Genomic DNA, 17,698 nt, shown 5'->3' with positions numbered 1-17,698 from the left:
AGTCCATAAAAGCATAAACTGTTAATACTCCAGGAATTTGGGGAGCCGTTTTTAAACAAAGATGTTATTAAAATTAAATTAGATAAGTTTACGATTAAATAAGTTATATTAAGAAACAAAGGTAACAAATATTCAAAATTCACCACTTCCTAGTTAACTGGCTACATTGTGTTATTATCTGTGCTTCTGAAGTGATCTGTATCCACTGTATCTGTGTGGTGGGAACACTGTGTGATGAGCTGCTGCTGTGCCTCTCTTCTCAAATCCACATTTAGCGACATCACACTGGTGGCTTCAAATCAGCCATGTTGGAGATATTTACACCAAGGAAATTGGCAAGTATTATAAATGTGGCTTTTTTTTTTTTCCAGAGAGTGGCTGTTAAACATTTGCCACCACACCAATGGCATATGGATGGCCCTTTCATGGCTGGGTGTGTGCGTGCGTGTGTGTGCACGCATGTGTACGCACGCATGACTGTGCATGTGCTTTTATAAGGATTTCTGCTCTCTTTCCTGGCTGAAAGTCAAGACTATGGTTCTTTGTTCATTCACAACTCACCCAAGATACATCAGGAAACATAAACATCTACCGAACCCTGGTCCTTTTAAAACTTAGTGGACAGGAGAACTAATGAAGACAAAAAGGAGGCCGAAGAAGCATTGTACCCTGTGAGCTCTCTAGATGTAACAGTCAGAGCTGGGGGTGTCTCTTAAGACAAACATCAATAACCATTTCTAAGAACATCATCAGGGCTTAGAGGAGGACTGACTCCCACACACTATTTCAGGAAACAATAGAACAATGTTATTTTTAAATTAGGCATCATTTGGAAATGATACTAACTTAACTAGATTTAGCTAGCTGAGCTGAGAGTGCTTTGCTGAATTCAGTTGGGTGTGTTTTTACCACTTTAATGTACTATCAACCCCAAATGATTTAGTATTGTTGATAATGCAGATGAGACTAATCAGCAAATGTTTCTTCAGTACTTTACCATGTGCCAGGCATGTTACTAAGTTCTCTACGTGTGTTTCTTTAATGCTCACAACCCAATGACGTAGATGTTACTGTTATCCTCACTTTACAGTTAAGGCCCAAAGGGGTTAAGGAAACCTGCCTAACTTTGCTCAGCTATGGATGCAAGGCCAGTAGCCTGGGTCCAGAGCAGTGCTCCAGCCATCACGCTGCACTGCCCTTAGCACTTTGCCAGGCATCATGGAATCCACAGAGGGCTGTAACCAGTGCCTGCCCTCAAAGAGTTTCCAATCTAACCAGGATGAGTTGACATATGCATAACAAGACAACTCCTTTTTTTAAGTATCAGATTCAGCTACCTACATTCTTCCATTCACTGTCCTCTTCCCACTGTAGCCACAAAACCAATTCAACCTTGACCTCCTCCGTGAAGCCTTCCCTGACCCCTTCTCCCAAAGTCTGCCTTTGCCTCCGCCTCATGGGTCTCCGTTAAAGCACCAACCCTATTTTGTAATTTTTATTTCCATATATATTCTCCATGCTAAAATGTGAGCTCCAGGAAAGGTGGGCAGTCAAATTCATCTTCGAATCCCTAGCAGCCAGCACAAGCAATAAATAGGCCGAGTCAATGGCCAAATGAATGCTTCCCCAGGTGACTTCCAGACTGACACATTTTGCAAAAGCACAATGAGACATTTGAACATAAAATAAAATAAGTCCATTTAAAAGAAGTAGAAGGCATAAGTGCTTTTGGACTCCACAGCTGAGCAAATTACAACACACAGGCAATAAATTTGGCTCTCTCTTGTCTAGCTGCTAAGCAAAAAAAAGAGGCACCCAGAGTTACATAGTTTTCATTTTCTGACAGCAGGAAGCATACTAACTAATTTATCTGCAGAAAATAGAATTTCTTCCTGGAACTAAATACAAGCCAGAATTTATCGTGTGGATCCTTGTATAAAGGACACTGAGTGACACAGTGAACGATGTCTTCAACTGCAGTTTTACAAAAGATACCGAAATGTTATTCAACCAGATGATTCTTGTATCGACGCTCTATAAAAGCTAGAGGCCTGACATTAAAGCATAACTCACTGAAAGTGTTTATGTGAACGGCCGAGATAATAGGATCCGGGTACTGGGCTTTCTGATGGCCACACAGAGCAGGACTAAAACTGGAAGAATCCAGCCCCAGGAACGTGGGCTGTGGCCTCTCTCTCAAATATCTCTTCTAAGCAATATTTGATCAGGGCTGGATCTTGTTCGGTTCACAATCAAAACCTTTAACAGGTGCCTGTGGTTAAAATTTAAAAGATACATCACACTACCAAGCAGCATGTGAAATGTGTCAGGTGAGAGGGACAGGCCACGAGAACTTCCCGTTCTTACCAGAAGGAGTGGCCCGGGGGGGTTGTCACCGAGACCACAGGCCTGGGCTGAGTCTTGAGGAATGGGCAGGATTCTGAACCACAGAGAAGAGTGGGAAATAGTCCGGGTTAGTTGGGGTGTGTGTATGCGTGTGTCTGTTGTGTATGTATGTGTGTGCTGTGTATATGCGGCATGTGGTGTGTGTGTATGTGGTATGGATATGTGTTGTATGTATGTGTATATGTGGTATGTGTGCAGTGTGGGTATGTTGTATGTATTGTATGTGTATGTGGCATGTGGTATGTGTGTATGTGGTATGTTGGATATGTTGTGTGTGTTTTGTGTTTGTGTGTGTGGTGTGTATGTGTGTGTGGTTTGTGTGTTTGTGTATGTGTGGTGTGTTGGTGGTATGGATATGTTGTACGTGTTATACGTGTGTGTGGTTTGTGTGTTTGTGTGTGGGGTGGGGGTTTCTCTGCATTTACACTTCTCTGCGTTTACCCCTTGACCCAACTTCTGTGAAAACAGAGCTTACTGGAACATCCCATTTCCTCGACAGCGAGCACACTTCATATACTGTTATAGAAGATAGTTATACTGATAGTATTAATTAAAAAAAAAAATCTTAAACTTAAGATCAACAAGTTCCAAAGGATGGCTGAGATTCCCCCACGAATACTACCTCTTGGGCCACTACCCCTCTTTCCACCTCCCTCCTCCCTCTTCTCACTGCCCCAGGATCAAAGATCTCCTTGAACAAAGCAGCCCCCAAGAACAAGCCATTCGACTGTGATGCCACGTGGGGCCCTGGGATTGCCACTGGCTGGTGTTTCACTTCCCGACCCAGGAAATCAGGCAGAGGCAGCTCTGAGTCCCCTGCAAAGGCCTTACGGGTTGGAGAGAGGCTCTGAAGCTGCTGGCTCCCTGTTTCACTGCGTTGTTCTAGTTTAGTCCTCTGAGAGGGCTCTTTTCCCCCAACTGGCATTCCTGCAGTGACCTCTTGTGGCATCCCTGTTGTTCTTCAAAGACAGGCCTCGGCTGTTGATGCCACTTTCTCCCATTTGATGTAAAATTGGTAAAGACGGAGTTTTGAAATGGTTTTTGGAGTTCTGCACCTAGGGACAACAAATTTAAGAGAAAGCAAAAGGCCAGACTGTCAACCATTTATTCCCCAGATTTCACTGAGCACCTAGCATGATCCAGTGTGTGAAACTGGGAATCCAAGGATATGGAGAGGAACCGCTGATTGAAACTGAACTGAAACCGGGGTGGGGGTGGTGGGGGGATGGAGGTGGGGGATGGGGGGGATGGGGGACGGCGGGGCAGGCACAGTGGCTCATGCCTGTAATCTCAGCACTTTGGGAGGCCAAGGTAGGAGAATCGCTTGAGGCCAGGAGTTGGAGACCAGCCTGGGCAGCATAGCGAGACCTCATCTCTAGAAAAGATTAAAAAATCAGCCAGGTACAGCGGCACATACCTGTAGTCCTAGCTACTGGGGAGGCTACGGCGGGAAGATTCCTTGAAGTCGAGACTGTTGTGAGCAGTGATCATGCCACTGCACTACAGCCTGGGAGACAGCAAATTAAAAAAAAAAAAAAAAAAGAAAAAGAGAAAACAACTGAAGGGGACCTTCCAGCATCCTCTACAGCCTGGGAGACAGCAAATTTTAAAAAAAAAGAAAAAGAAAAGGAGAAAACAACTGAAGGGGACCTTCCAGCATCCTCTAGCCCAGTGGTCTGCAAAATGTGCTCTGTGCAGCCTAGATGGTCTCCACAGCCCCTTGAGGACCGCGGGGCAGGGGTGAGGCCAGCCACTGTGGGGACAGCGCAGCTTTGGGATTCTCGCCCACTCAAATTCAACCAAAACAACTTCAGATCTTTTTTTTTTCCATTGAGCTTGTATTTGAAGAAAGAGTTCTGCAGCTTTTAATATATCTTCTTTCTTCTGATATCATGGCTCTGTTTAAAACATTTCCAAAGTCAGATAGTCCAAGCTTCCCCTCCCCAGAGCGATCTCAGCTCCCTCTGGGCTCACACAGAACTCTGCATATCCCTCTGTGATGCAGCTCATCACACTAGACAGTGATGATTAGTCTGTGTCTCCCCCACTGGACAGAGCGTCTTTCTTTCCCCAACACCAAGCACAGTGACTGTCACGCAGTAGGTCCTCCGTAAGTATTTATTGAATGAATGAGTGAGACTTAGGGATCACATTTTTGCCTTAAAGATGTGCCAGGCAGCTGAGGGGCTCTGCGCTCAGGTTTCCACATCTGTAAAATGACACAGTTGGACCAGATGATAGCCCAGTGCCGGGCACAGTTCCTGAGGCTTAGCTGGCATTCGCTGACTGCTTGTTGAATGAACAGATGAATCTCTAGCACTCCACAGCCCTCAAGTGTCACAGTGTTACCTCTGTGAAGGCAGGCTTCCTTCAGACATGCAGGAAACACTCGCAACCTTGGTGCGGAGACGTGGGAGAGCTCTCAGAAATAAAATTGTTGACTCCTTGAAATAAGGCAGGATATAAAGGATGTAGCTGCCCGCTAAGGCTGAGATGACATCTCAGTTGGTTCCAAAAGAATTCAGGTAACTCTGTAAAACAATCAACAATGTCTCACCACTTAATTCTAATCCACAGTTGCTTGTGATATAGGGCCAGCTTCAGCGACATGAGGTCCTGGCCGAATTTCCATGCTCAAGGGAGAGGCTGGGAGTGAGGAGGAGCCCGCACACCGTTTCCCTGCCAGTTCCCAACTGCCAAGGGTTCAGACCCATTGAGTGGTTTCAGGCTCCCGCACCAACCATTCTGGAGGGCAGAGGAAGACTCTATGTCAGCCCTGGGGCCAGCCTGCAATAGCAACTGCGGTTTAGCAAAAAGAGCATTCACCCTGTGTATTGGTCAGGGTTGTCCAGATAGGCAGAACCAATAGGAAATAGATTGATATATGGAGAGAGATTTTTTGGAAGGAATTGGTTCACTCAGTATGGAGGCTGAGAAATCCTATGATCTGCCATCTGCAAGCTGCAGGCCAGGAAAGTCCAGCTGTAGTTCTAGTCCAAACCTGCAGGCCTGGGAACCAGGACAGCCAAAAATGTAAGTCCCAGTCTGAGTTCAAAGGCCTGAGTGCCAGAGTGCTAACGTCCAAGGGCAGGAGATCGATGTCCCAGCTCAAGCAGAGAGAGGAAATTTGCCATTCATTACTCAACCATTTTTGGTATTTTTGTTTGCTTCTCTTAATATTATTTCTAATTGAAAAGCCATAATTATATATATTTTGGGGGTACATTGTGATGTTTTGATATATGTATACAATGTAGAATGTTTATATCAAGCTAATTAACATATTCATTGCCTCACCCATAATATTTTTTGTGGTGAGACATTTGAAATTTACTCCCAGCAATTTTGAAATATCCATTATTACTCATTGTGTTCACCCTGCTGTGCAATAGATCTCAAAAACATTCCTCCTGTCTAATTGAAATTTTGTACCCTTTGACCAACATCTCCCTCTCCTGACCTCCCACCCCTGGTAACCACCATTCTAGCCTCTATTTCTATGAATTCAACTATTTCAGATTCTCACATAAGTGATATCATGCACTATTTGTCTTTCTGTGCCTGGCTTATTTAACTTAGCATAATGTCCTCTAGTTTCATTCATGTTGTTGGAAATGACAGAATTTCCTTCTCGTTTAAGGGTTAATAGTATTCCATTGTGTATATATAACACATTTTATTTATCCATTCCTCTGTTGATGGGTTGATTCAATGTTGTGGCTATTGTGAACAATGCTACAATGAACATGGAAATGCAGATATCTCTTCAACATACTGATTTCAGTTCCTTCAGATATATACCCAGAAGCAAGGTTGCTGGATCACATGGTGGTTCTATTTTTGTATTTTGAACAACCTCCATACTGTTTTTTATGACAACTGTACTAATTTGCATCTCTACCAACAGTGTACAAGGGTTCCCTTTTCTCCACATCCTCACCAGCACTTATCTTTCATCTTTCTTATAGCCATTTTAACAGGTGTGAGGTGATATCTTATTGTGATTTTAATTTGCATTTCCCTAATGATTAGGGATGTTGAGCATTTTCTCATGAACCTGTTGGCCATTTGTTTGTCTTCATTAGAGAAATACCCATTCAGGTCCTTTGCCCATTTTTTCAATAGGGCTATTTGTTTTCTTGCTGTTGAGTTGCTTGGGTCCATTATATATTTTGAATATAAACCCTTTATCAGATGTATGGTTTGCCAGTATTTTTTCCCACTCTGGGTTATCTCTTTAGTCTGTTGATGGTTTCCTTTGCTGTGCAAAAGCGTTTTAGTCTGATATAATCCAATTTGTCCATGTTTGTTTTGTTGTCTATGCTTTCATGGTCATAGCCAAAAAGTCATTGCCTAGATTAATGTTGTTCCCCTTATGTTTTTTTCTGGTAGTTTTACAGTTTCAGATCTTATATTTAAGTCTTTCATCTATTTTGAGGTCATTTTTCTATATGGTTTGAGATAGGGATCCAATTTTATTCTTGAGCATGTGGATATCCAGTTTTCCCAACACCTTTTATTGAAGAGACTATTGTTTCCCCATTGTATGATCTTGGTCAAAAATCAACTGGCCATAAATATGTAGGTTTATTTCTGGGCTTTCTCTCCTGTTGCATTGGTCAATGTGTCTGTTTATCACAGTGCCCTGCTATTTTGATTACTATAGCTTTGTAGTAACTTTTAAAAACAGAGAGTGTAATGCCTCCAGCTCTGTTCCTTTTGCTCAAGATTACTTTGACTATTGAAGGTCTTTTGTGGTTCCAGATGAATGTTAGGACTTTTTTTCTATTTCTGTAAAAAAATAACATTGGAGTTTTCATAAGGATTGCATTGAATCTGTATGTTGCTTTGGGTAGTATGAATATTTTAACAATATTAATTCTTCAAATCCATGAATACAGGATCTCTTTCCATTTATCTGTGTTTTTTTTCCATTTCTTTCATCAGTGTTTTGTAGTTTTCAATTATACCTCCTTAGTTAAATTTACACCCAATTTTTGTTTGTTTGTTTGTTTGTTCTTTGGAGTGTTTTGTTGTTGTTGCTATCATTAATGGAATTTTTTTCTAATTTCTCTTTCGGATAGTTTGTTGTTGGTATATAGAAATGCTACTGGCTTTTATATGCTGATTTGGTATCCTGCAACTTTACTGAACTCACTTATCAACCAAAAGTTTTTTGGTTGAGTCTTTAGGGTTTTCTATATATAAATTCAAGTCATCAGCAAACAGAGACAATTTCAGACTCCTTGCCACAGAGTTGACCATGGCTCTGGGCCACCAGCAGCACTGAAGGCCTCCACAAGACACAGTCACTACACTGCTGTAGCCATATTTACTCACGGACACCATTGATCACTCTTTCTTGCAAAAAAACGCAATCACATCCAAGAAGGGGCTGTCTATTCCTTTAAGCACTGATCCCAGATGATCTTGTTACCAGTTGCCAGAGCCATTTTTTTCATCATGCAAATGTGCAGAAATCATGGGTGCTGCTTTGAGCAAATTAGGCATTTGACCAAACATATAGAAGACAAAATTCCAGCCTCTGCATCTCATCTGCTAGACTAGAATGTATTATGGCTGGCCCCTCCATCTGTCCTCTTTTTCCTTTACACATGATGAAAATCACCATCTGTGCTTGGCAAATCTCAGACCAAGGAAGGCCTCGGTGTTTCCTAGGAACAGTTCTGTTGCATGTGTAATGGAGTTGGGTAAGACTTTCCCATCTCCCCAGAGAAGGTGATGATTAGTTTGGGAAAGACCAACCAACAGGAAACCAAGGTTGGCTGTGCTGAAATACAAATGATGGGTGCAAATAACCAACAGAAAGCTTTAAGTGGTATTTTGAAAATCCTGATATCTATTTGAGAAATCATGAGGGAGCTGTTGTAAAGAGCCAGGAGCCTGCCCAGGAGAAAGGGTAGTGAATTGTGAAGGATGCTTCTACCAATTCTGTAATGTTCTATTTAAAATTAAAAAATTGAAAAACTGCAGCAAACTATTTAGATATTTCAAAATATAGTCAGTACATGGGTGTTATTTATATCATTCTCTGAACTTTTTGTGTTTGCAATGGTTTATAATAATTCCCAGAACTCTATGAAGTATTAGATTCCAAGGCTTCATAGATCAAATAAAAATTACTGTTTTAGTGGAATCATTGTGATAGAAGTAGTAGTAAAAAGTGAATCCCAATTCAATTCTGATTAATCTTAATTCTCCTCACTACCATTTATGTCAGGATCATTTTACTTAAAGGTGAAAACAGAAAATTTACCACTTATTTTCTTCTCCAGGCGCATTGTAATTTTTGGTTGGGACTTAATAGCTGTCGGTGATGTGCCTGACATGAGTGATACAGGGAAGTGCCCTGAAGGTTACTTTTTGTTGTTCTCCCACCGTCTCTTTCCATCTTCATAGGAGGGAAAGTTCTTCCTCTGCCCCTGGATGGAAATTGATCAACCCCATAACTGAATTGGTCATTGTTAATTACAAACCAAAAAGAGTGGTCATTTTATATAGTAATTGCAATCCTAATAATTCCAATTTTGCCAAGAAATAAGACTTCTCTCCCTTACCCCAACTCACGCCAACTGTGAGGAGGAGAGGGAAATAGTCATCAGCTTCTCTCTTTCTAACTCCCTCCCTTCCTTAGCCTGCTAAGGCTCAATTTCCTCAAGAAGGGATTAGAGGAAAGAAGGAAGGAAGGAAGGGCCATTGGTAAAATCTCAATTGAATGGTTCTGCTGTAATGTGGCCTTGGACTCTCTGGGCCTGGTAGATATTCAAAGCAGACTCTTCCTAATTTGGGGTGGTTTCATGGGTCTCTGGAGATCCCTCACCAGCAGGTCCCTTAACTTGAGGGAATGTGCCTAATTGGACGGTTCCTTACCCAATTTGAATCTATATGGGTCAGTGTCCTAACAAGAAGCAGATGTCAGCACTCAGATGAGACATTGTGAAGAGAATTGGATAAAGCTCTATCTACAGAGGCAAAAGCAGAGTGTAGGGAAGCTGCAAGGGAGAGCACCCCAGAGATAGTTACTGCAGCAAGGCAGGAAGCATTGCTGTCCCTAGGCCTGGACAAGACAGGGAGAAGTTACTGGAATTTAAAGACTGTCAGGGCTGTGCAGAAAGGCCCTGGCCATCTGATACAAGCTGTGACCTTCAGTCAAGCCATGTGTCCAGCTTGTGACCCCCACAGAGATGTCTCCCATGAAGAAACAGCTTGGGCTCTCTCTCCTCCTACCCTCCAGTTACTCGCTGCTCTTCCCCACTGGAGGAGGCCAGACAGAAGGCAGAGGGTGTAAGGAAGGTAAAAGAGGGTGGAGAAGTCAATGGGCTAGGAATACGCCCAGCATACCACCCCCAGGTTGCCCGCCTCCAGGTTTCCTTCTCCTGCATTCCCACTGCCCCCTAGGTGGCCCCGTGAGAAAGAATATAAGCGTCAAGTGTTGTGGTAGAGGAGCTCAGAGGTGTGCTGGAGCCAGCTCCTACTGGCTCACAAGGGCTGATCGTGTGCATTTTTTCCCAACTCCAAATTCAGGAACATCATGTTGGTAGACTGAACAGGAGTATTTGTACCCCCAAAATTGGCAAACACTGAAAATCAGGGCTTTTTTCTTCCAGAGAGCTGGTTGTTAAACACTTACCAGCACACCACTGATCCAAAATGCCCTTAACCTGCCTCCCTTCTGTGCTTATAGCCCATGTTGGGTCAACAGAAACACAGTAGTAACCCTGCTCTTGCCACTAGCAGATCATCAGCCCGTGCCCCACCCTCTAGAGCTCCTGAATAAAAATCAGACAGTAGTGCACTCTGGCCTTCTTGCCCCCCACCCCCAGCACCCACACAGATCCCTGAGAATTCTCAGCAAACTTTCTGCGTGGTCTCTCGGGCTCCTTCACTGCCCCTGAGGGAGGAAGAAGCATCTCCACACACACCACCCCCAAGGAGGGAGAGGAGGTAGGCTTAGGCAAACTGCTAGCTCTTTTTAACGGAATTCTCGTCAAACATTTATTTTGGCCCTTTTCAAATGCTGATGTGAGTGTTTGGGTTGTCTAGCCAGCTCTCTCCATTTCACTTTGAAAATGTGCCAGTTCTACTGTGTGGTCTGTCTCAGAACTCACTTTTGACTCCAATATATGATAAATTATTGCCAAATGAAAGGATTAATTTACAAATTGGCTAGTAGCAGGTATGTTGTCCAAAAGTAGAGGGAGACAGCTTGATGAAGGATCCGCAACTCAAATTTTAAAACTCCTGAAATTTCTCTAATTAGCCAGTCAAGAGAATCAATGGAACCCTACTAACCATCTTCATTAGAGGTTTTCATAGGAAGAATGCCTGTGCTGGCTCTTATAGGTGCAAGAAAAACTGCTCTCCCCAAAAGATCATATGTGTCCTGAGAACACTGCCCCCTGGCTGGTCCAGTGCGATAAAGATGCAGCTGGATTGTAGGCATGCCAAGTTTCCTACTAATGTCTCTGAGAAGCCACTGCAATGAACCATATGGTCACCATGAGTCCATGAGGCTTAAGTGACAGGAGGGAGAACTGCCAAGGTACTCAGAGCTTTGAGAGAAACCTGAGTTCAGAACTTCAGGCACACTTCCAATGGAGGAGTGAGAAAGTCACAGTGGACTGGAAGGCTGCCCCTGGAGGGGGTAGGCTGGGAGAGGTGCCGTGCGCCAGGGAAAAAGGGGAACCTTGTGGGTCAGACCCAGAAATCACCGAGCCAGGCTCTTAGTGGTGGTGATAAGAGAAATGCAGACCAGTAACCAAAAGATGGATCTGGGGTTCCAGCAGAAGGAGAGGTGGAGAGAGATGACAGAGAGCTCCCATTTGAACAGAGGTGACCACGAATGGGATCCATGCCAAGTTCAAGCAGTAATAAGACTAGGAATGTCTTCTCTGTGTATGGTGTATGGCCCTAGGGTCTCCTTTCTATTGCCGACTGACCCTAGTGCATGCTGACCCTCTGACTTCATGGTCTGCCTCCTCCACAGAGAACATGGTGGTGAGAAGGAGCAGATCTGAAGGAGAGAGGCCGCCATCCCAGGGGGACAACCTTGGACAGAGAGGCCCACAGTCATAGCAGGGAAGATTACTCACACAGGAAGAGATGGTGGATGGCCTTCTATGAGGGGACTGTCAGGGCCTGGGTTTTGCTACAAGCAGGCATCTGGCACGTTTCTGATTGTACTAAAGTACAGCCATTTATCTGCTCACAGAGTGCCCTGCTCTTCCTGAGGGGAAGGCAGTGGCAGTGAGCACAGGGCCTGTGGCAGTGGGGGTGAGTGTGCCCAAGAAATTATCAGGCACAGCCATGTGTCCGCAGGGTCATTCAGCACACCCTTAAATCTGGGCATGCTTGGGGTGCTAAGGTGTTACAAAATCAGCACCAGGATGGATGGCAGCACTGAGCACCTGTCAGCATGTGACAGCTCCAGCTGACAATAAATTTGAGCCATTAAACAGGAAATGGTCTGATTGGGAAGCCAGAATCTTTGCCTCTGAGCTGCTGACCATTGTGGTAATTGAGCTATGAACATTATCAATCTCCGTAAGAATAGACACTTTGACTTCTCAAACAAGGTGAGGCTGAAGTGATCTATTGTTGTGTGAGAAGCTGAGCCCCAAGGAGGCCCAGAGTGGGTATTCAGCAAATGAATCATTAGTTGGATAGTTGGATGGCCAAGACGACCAGCTGGAATGCCTCCTGGCTCTGATGTCTTGTCTGCCATGGAAGAGCCACATAACTCACTTCCCCTTCCCACGCAGGGCACTGGTTAGGCGACAGCCATGTGGGCCCCACAGCCTTTGCTCTACAGAGGCCCAGAGGGCCCCTTTTGGCTTTGGTGAATGGTTGGAAATTTCAACATCATCTTCTTTAGGATTCCTAGTCCAGCCAAGGGCATGGTACAGGCTGGCTGTGGGCATTCTGTGGGCTGCCCCTGGAGAGTGGGTAGATAGCTCTTCACACCCAGCAGGCAAGCTGCAAATGCCATGTGGGACTGGGGCACAGGTCATGGATTTCGGTTATTAAAGGGCAGACTTCACAGGCCAGCACAGGGGAAGACACTAAGACTTTCTGTCAGCCCCAGCCCCAGACCTGAAAGGCATTCATGGAAAAGAGCAACACCTTCAAATACCAATGACGAGTCAATACAGACTTCAATAATCTGCCCTGTGGCTTCCTTCATTATTGGAATCACTTACAGAGGAAAGAGCTGCAGCTTTGAAATCAGACACAGCCAGTTCTCCCACTAGCTCTGCTTACTAGCAGTGCCAGCCTGGGCGATTACTTCCTCTATCAGAGCTCAGTTTCCCCACCTGGAGTGGGAGTTGTAGATTATACAAGACAATACATATGAAGTTCCCAACCCATGTAGCAGCTGTGCGATGGTTACCATTATTCAGATTTTATCAAGCACCTACAAGGGCCAGAGGCAGGGAGTTTAAACCTTACAGAGAGTGTATTTTCCTGGTTGCAAAGCCCTGAAGCCCTTTTTACCTTTATCACAGTGGCTCCCAAAGGTCTGGAAAGCAGGTAGGCATGTAGGGGACGTGCTGGCTCCCACACACCGTCCCATCTAAACTTCTGCAGGGCCTGTATCCTCAGTAACTTCTGCACGGAGTACTTGCATTGAACCTGGGCTTGAAGCCATAAGCAGTGTTTCTTAACAAGGGGTGACATTGGAATCACCAGGGGACCCTATGGACAAATTTTAACTCAGTAGGTCTGGAGTAGGGCCCAGCTGTCTGTGTGCTTTTACAAGCTCCTTAAGTGATTCTGATGTGCACCCCCGGTTGAGAACCACTGAACCAAAGAAACTATTCTGCACATTTCAAACATCAGATAACTGCGTGGGAGAGAGAGTGTTTGAGAGGAGGGCATGGGGAAGTGGGACAAGGAGTTGCAGAGATCTTTCCGGTAGAAAGTATGTCAGGAAGGAGGAGGTCCACATCCTGGCTGGCCTTCCCAGCAAGAGCCCCTCTGGTCCTTGCACGGCTAAAAATTTCAAAACACCCGTGACTTCAGAGATAAGGTCAGCCCGGGACAGTGTGTCTGTGCATCCTCCCAACTTGAAGCTTCAGTTACTGTTTGACTGCTCAGGGCTTCTTCCTCGTGTGCCATTCAGACCTACAGCCACTGAGTGAAACCCTTCTCTTGCTTTTGTACTGCTTTGGAGGCAGCTGTCTCCCCACAGATGAACAGTGTGACCTCACAGGCCACTCGGCACTGTGAGCTCCTGTGCTGCTGTCCCAGCCAGAATCCTGTCCTTGAAAGGAGGGCTCCCTGTGCCTCCTGTCAGGTGATGGGAGGCTCTGTCCCTGGCCAGAGTCCCCGTGGGGATGGAGACCTACAAAACTCAAATGCCCTTTGTAGTTACTCCCTCTTCTTGTTCTTGCTCAGTCGCTTTTGTTTGGTTCCCTTTGAGTTCCCAGCCCCTATTTCTCTTCAGAGGTTACTGATGAGCCAAGCCTCAGAACATATCAGAAGCAGCCAGAGGCTGTCTCCTGGTGAGGCTGCAATGCATTTCACCAAGCAGACATCACCTTGGGCAGCAGGCCCATTTGGTTGTCATGACAACGTGGGTAGTTTGTGTCGTGGGGTGTGCTGTGCCCTCATTCCAGCTTCCCAAGGTCCCTTGCCCTAGCTTTCTTTCCCAGACCCTTTCAACAGACTCCCGGCTTCCTGGCGCCACCTCCACATTAACTGTTGTTCAATTTGGAGTAGCTTTGTCTTGATCAGCAAAAAAAAAAAAAAAAAACTCAGTTTTGAAAGGGATAGATCGAGCCCATTCCTCTCCTCAAAATACTCCAGCCTCCCATCTGTCTCAAAGCCAGTGTCCTTACCATGGCTCCCAAGATCCTCCAGGGTCTGGCCTCAGTTTCTTCACTGACTTCATTCAGCTCCCACCACGATTTCCCTTACCAACCGCTCAGCCGCCCGGCCTTCTCCATGTTGTCAGATGCAGCAAGCAGGCTCACACCTCAGGCCCTTTGCACTTACTGTTGTATGCTCTGCGCCCCGATTTCTGCATGCCTGTTCCCTTCCTCCATTCAGGTCACTGCTCAAATGTCCCCCGACTTAGAGGCCCTCACCCACCCTACCTAGCATGGCAGTCCTCCACCCTGTCATCCTGTCTTTTTACCCAGCTTTGTCTTTCCTCATAGCACCTTCCGATGCCCAGCATGATGTTGCAGTCTCAATTGTTTGTGGTTTTAGTGTCTGTCTTCCCCAGTGGAACCCCCTAGAACAGGGGAAGGTACATAGTCAATGCTCGCTACACATTTGTTAAATAAGCGGATGAGTGACTAGACTTGGATCCAAAGCCTGGCGCTGCTATTTGGTAGCTTTGTGGCATCGCACAAGCCACCTAGTCACCCTAAGCCTTGGTCTTCCTGACTGTGAAGCAGAGGTGATCATGTCTGCCAGCTGGGGTGGTGAGAGTGAAAGCGGTGTTGCAGGGGGACTGGGCTTGAGCGGCTTCCCAGATGGCGCTGATGTTATCATTCCGTGCTTGTGTCAGCTGCATTCAGAATCTGCTCCTTGCCTAAGGCTCCCGAACACCCCACACACTTCCAGGGCACCTGAGACTCTGTGACCTGCCAGAGAACCTGCAAGATGCCCAAGGAAAAGACAACCAGCCATGGGGCAAGGCAAGAGCCTGCCTCCTACAGAGGGACTCTGCGTTCACATAGGGTGACCGCAGCCTTTATATGGAAGACCAGGCCGCCCCGGCCGTCCCTCCTACCTTCTGCTGTCTGTTCACGAAGCCCTGGAGACCACCTCTTCTGGCCGGGTGAGATGGCCCTGTGTGAGTCCAGCAGCCCTTCCTCCGCCCGCCTCCAGCAGCCTCTCACGTGCTGGGCTTGCAGCAGGACGTCTAGCCAGTCACCGCAGAGGGGAGCTTCACTGAATTTCTTGGGAGTGTCCTTGGGGTGGGGACAAAATTGTTAAAAGGAGGAAGGAAATTCAGTGTTACTTTTTTAGCAGGCTGGAAGACACCTGGGCCCATTCCTGAAACCTTTTAAAAAGGAAATAGTTTGTCCATTGAAAGTCCTGCCATTGTCAGTTTCATGTTAAGATACTTCCTTCAGTTTATCATGTCTGACGACCTTCAAAGAAGACAAGGCCAGCAAACATGTGAGGCACTGAGTCACCCTATACATGGAGTCTGAGCACAACACTGGGGGAACACACTAAGAGCAGGAGGACCCCAATCTCTGCCCTTGAGGGCTTCCTGTGCCTGAGACTTGGGGGCTGTGGGTGATGTGGACAGCCGGGCTGCCTCATCTGAGCCAATAAATTGCACCAACACAGATGACAGTGTGGATTTCAGGTGGGATGTTGATGGTATCTGCATGTCCTGTGTTTAGATTATGAAATAAGACACTTGCTCTGCCTGTCAATTTAAAGTTGGCAATTGACATAAGGAAAAGGGGGTCACTGGCACCTGGAAGATGATGGACAGAATCGTGATCCAGTTAGCATAGTTATCAATAAGCTAATGACATAAAAGGCACAGGTAACAAATGGGTAAGGGAGTCAAAGGGGAAGAATAATGGCATGACAGAATAAGGACCTCTCAGCAGACTAGGCTGCCAATAAATGTGAAGTGTTGCCTTTGGGATCAAAAGGACAATCACACTGAAACAGGATGCATTTTGACAATCACTTATTTAAAAAACATGCAAGTTTTAAAACTGACCACAAGCTTAATAGGAGCCGACCACGACAGAGCTGCTAAAAATCACAAGCAGTGTTGGGGAGGCCATCTGGTAGAAACATTTAGCTCCTTGGAATCAGAAAATCAAATGGGTTCACATCCCAGCTCTGCTATTTAGCAGCTGTGTAACCTTGGGTTATCCATGGCTCTCTCTGAGACTAAGAATCTAGCTGAAACAAGATGGCAATGCCATCCTTGAAGGGTTATTTTGAGAATTAGCAATAGGGTACATAGAGGACCTAGCCCAGTGCCTAGTAGAATTTGGCAGAACTTAGAACATAGAAAGTCCCCAGTAAATGGTCATTGTTAGTAATTCACCTACTACAAAAATATAGAGCTTAAATTTTTAAAAGGTAAGAGGAGCCCTACTCTACTCTATACCTTTCAGACCCATGGAAGTATTATGTCCAGACCTAGACTTCATACTTAAGATAAATGGGAAAGTAACCAGGTCGCTGAGACTTCAGGTGAGGGATTGAGCAGGAGTCAGTCTAAGAAAAAAAAGGGGGCTGGGCGCGGCGGCTCACACCTGTAATCCCAACACCTTAGGAGGCCGAGGTGGGTGGATCATGAGGTCAAGAGATCGAGACCATCCTGGCCAACATGGTGAAACCCCATCTCTACTAAAAATACAAAAATTAGCCGGGCGTGGTGGTGCGCACCACACCACCACCACACCACCCTGGGATGGACTACATCCCAGCTACTCAGGAGGCTGAGGCAGGAGAATCGCTTGAACCTGGGAGGCAGAGGTTGCAGTCAGTGGAGATCGTGCTGCTGCACTCCAGCCTGGCAACAGTGTGAGACTCCATCTCAAAAAAAAGAAGTTCCAGACGCATGTGATATTTTGATGTTGTTGTTCAGATATTTAAGGGACCATCAGATTAAGAAGAAAGATATGCTACGCTGCTCCAAAGAGCCAAAGTAGAGGTGAAAAGAAGTTAGTGGGAAATGTCTTGGCTCAAAAGTAGGAGGAAACAGAGCTGTCCACCATGAAATGCGCTCTCCTGCAAAGTAGCGAGCTCCTCATCCCTGGAAGTATTTGAGCAGAAAGCAGATGACCCTCTGTCAGAAATGTTATACAAGGGATTTTTGAATCCAAGGTTCCTGAAGTTAGCCACATAACTTGGGCAGTTTACCCTCTCTGAACCTCAATATCCTTATCTGTAAAATGGGAGTAATAACACTTATCGCAAATAAATACTATAAGGATTCAGTCTGAGCATGTCTGGAAGCACATGGACTGTAGCAGAGTCTCCCCTACATAGAGTAAAAAGCAGGGCTGTATGACTTCTAAAATGTTGTCTGTGGAGCTCAGGAAAGCAGGGCAACCACGAAGAGACTCCTAGGAGAATAAAAAGTCCCCACGCTCTGGGCTAGGAGAGAGCCAGCTTCAGATGAGCACGCTAGCCAGAGCAGGCAACCAGGCAACCAGGCAACCAGTGGCGGTCATGTGGGGGAAGACAGGGGTCGGCATCAGTGGGGACACAGACACATGCAGCAGCTGATCCCTGCTAACATGCTCAGCCCTCCCCCGGGCCTCATTATGGTCCC

The 17,698-nt window shown here is 45.7% G+C and overlaps 1 protein-coding gene across 3 annotated transcripts in view; it reads left to right on the top strand.

The window, feature by feature from the left end:
- Positions 1–17,698, top strand: part of KIF6 (kinesin family member 6) — a 376,916-nt gene that overhangs the window by 331,886 nt on the left and 27,332 nt on the right. The gene's annotated exons all lie outside the window — the stretch shown is intronic.

This window comes from Nomascus leucogenys, chromosome 17 (genome assembly GCF_006542625.1).
Source record: "Nomascus leucogenys isolate Asia chromosome 17, Asia_NLE_v1, whole genome shotgun sequence".
Lineage (NCBI taxonomy): Eukaryota > Metazoa > Chordata > Mammalia > Primates > Hylobatidae > Nomascus > Nomascus leucogenys.
This window is presented reverse-complemented; position numbering and strand designations above follow the sequence as displayed.